This window comes from Lolium perenne, chromosome 4, assembly GCF_019359855.2.
Source record: "Lolium perenne isolate Kyuss_39 chromosome 4, Kyuss_2.0, whole genome shotgun sequence".
Taxonomy (NCBI): Eukaryota; Viridiplantae; Streptophyta; class Magnoliopsida; order Poales; family Poaceae; genus Lolium; species Lolium perenne.
Window position 1 is genome coordinate 92,213,272 of NC_067247.2, and position 2,377 is coordinate 92,215,648.

A 2,377-nucleotide genomic window follows, 5' to 3' on the forward strand; every position below is an offset into this window, starting at 1 on the left:
AGCATAGAAAGATAAAACAAGTGTAGCTTCAAAAATTTCAGCACATAGAGAGGTGTTTTAGTAACATGAAAATTTCTACAACCATATTTTCCTCTCTCATAATGATTTTCAGTAGCATCATGAGCAAACTCAACAACATAACTATCACATAAAGCATTCTTATCATGAGTCTCATGCATAAAATTATTACTCTCCACATAAGCATAATCAATTTTATTAGTAATAGTGGGAGCAAATTCAACAAAGTAGTTATCATTATTATTCTCATCAAGTGTAGGAGGCATATTGTAATCATAATAAACTTTATCCTCCATAGTAGGTGGCACCAAGATACCACTATCATCATAAATGGGAGGCAAGGTATCATCAAAGTAAATTTTCTCCTCCATGCTTGGGGGACTAAAAATATCATTCTCGTCAAAACCAGCTTCCCCAAGCTTAAATTCTTCCATAGCATTGGCAATAATAGTGTTCAGAGCATTCATACTAATAACATTGCCATTAGCACGCATATAAAGTTCCATAGGTTTTTTAATTTTCTCTTCAAACACCTCATGTCCTAACTCAAGATAAATACTATAAAGATCTCTAATATTTTTGTTGTTTTCCATTAAGCCTAACTAGTGAAATAAAAACATGCATGGAATTAAGTAAAGTAAAACAAGTAATTAATTTTTTTGTATTTTGATATAATGCAGCAAACAAAGTAGTAAATAAAATAAAGCAAGACAAAAACAAAGTAAAGAGATTGGAAGTGGAGACTCCCCTTGCAGCGTGTCTTGATCTCCCAGGCAATGGCGCCAGAAAATCTGCTGCTAGCGCAAAGTTGACGTGGGAGTTAGAGATCTCTGTGGTGTAGCTTTTCTTTAGTTCCCCGGCAACGGCGCCAGAAAATCTGCTTGATACGCGTACAGCACGCGTCCGTTGGGAACCCCAAGAGGAAGGTGTGATGCGTACAACGGCAAGTTTTCCCTCAGTAAGAAACCAAGGTTTATCGAACCAGTAGGAGCCAAGAAGCACGTTGAAGGTTGATGGCGGCGAGATGTAGTGCGGCGCAACACCATGGATTCCGGCGCCAATGTGGAACCTGAAGGGATTCGTTGCATAGAAAACAAAAAATTTCCTACCGCGAGAACGCAATCCAAGCCAAGATGCAATCTAGAAGACGGGAGCAACGAGGGGATGATCAAGACTAACCCTTAAAGATTTCCAAAGCCTATAAGAGTAGGCTCTTATTGCTGCGGTAGACGATCGCTTGCCGCTTGCAAAAGTGCGTAGAAGATCTTGATCACGGTGCCACAATCGGGCAGCACCTCCGTACTCGGTCACACGTTCGGTGTTGATGATGACGACGTCCTTCTCCCCGTTCCAGCGGGCAGCAGAAGTAGTAGCTCCTCCTTGAATCCGGCAGCACGACGGCGTGGTGGCAGTGGCGGTGGAGATCTCCAGCGGAGCTTCGCTAAGCGTGCGGGAGAAGAGGAGGAGAGAGGGGGCGGCTAGGGTTTGGGAGAGGGGGTGGCCGGCCACCTATGGGTGCGGCCAAGCTATGGGCTTGTGGTGGTCAGCCCCCTCTCCTATGCCCCTCATTATATAGGTGGAAGCCCCAAGTGTTGGACTACAAGTCTTCGAATAAGACCCGAACCAAAAACCTTCCATGTGTAGGGAAACCTACCCAAGGTGGGAATCCCACTTGGGGTGGGATTGCCCCCTTCCATGAGGGGGTTGGCCGGCCACCCTTGGGGAGTCCACCTTGGACTCCTCCCCTTTAGGGTTGGCTGGCCATGCAAGGTGGAGTCCCTCCGGGACTCTACTTTCCATGGTGATTTCTTCCGGACTTTTCTAGAACCTTCTAGAACCTGCCATAAATGCACCGGATCATTTCCAAACTTGGAATATGACTTCCTATATATGAATCTTATTCTCCGGACCATTCCGGAACTCCTTGTGATGTCCTGGATCCCATCCGAGACTCCGAACAAAACTTCGAACTCCATTCCATATTCCATATCTACTTAAACAACATCAAACCTTAAGTGTGTCACCCTACGGTTCGTGAACTATGTAGACATGGTTGAGACTTCTCTCCGACCAATAACCAATAGCGGGATCTGGAGATCCATAATGGCTCCCACATATTCAACGATGACTTAGTGATCGAATGAACCATTCACATACGATACCAATTCCCTTTGTCACGCGATATTTTACTTGTCCGAGGTTTGATCATCGGTATCACTCTATACCTTGTTCAACCTCGTCTCCTGACAAGTACTCTTTACTCGTACCGTGGTATGTGGTCTCTTATGAACTTATTCATATGCTTGCAAGACATTAGACGACATTCCACCGAGAGGGCCCAGAGTATATCTATCCGTCA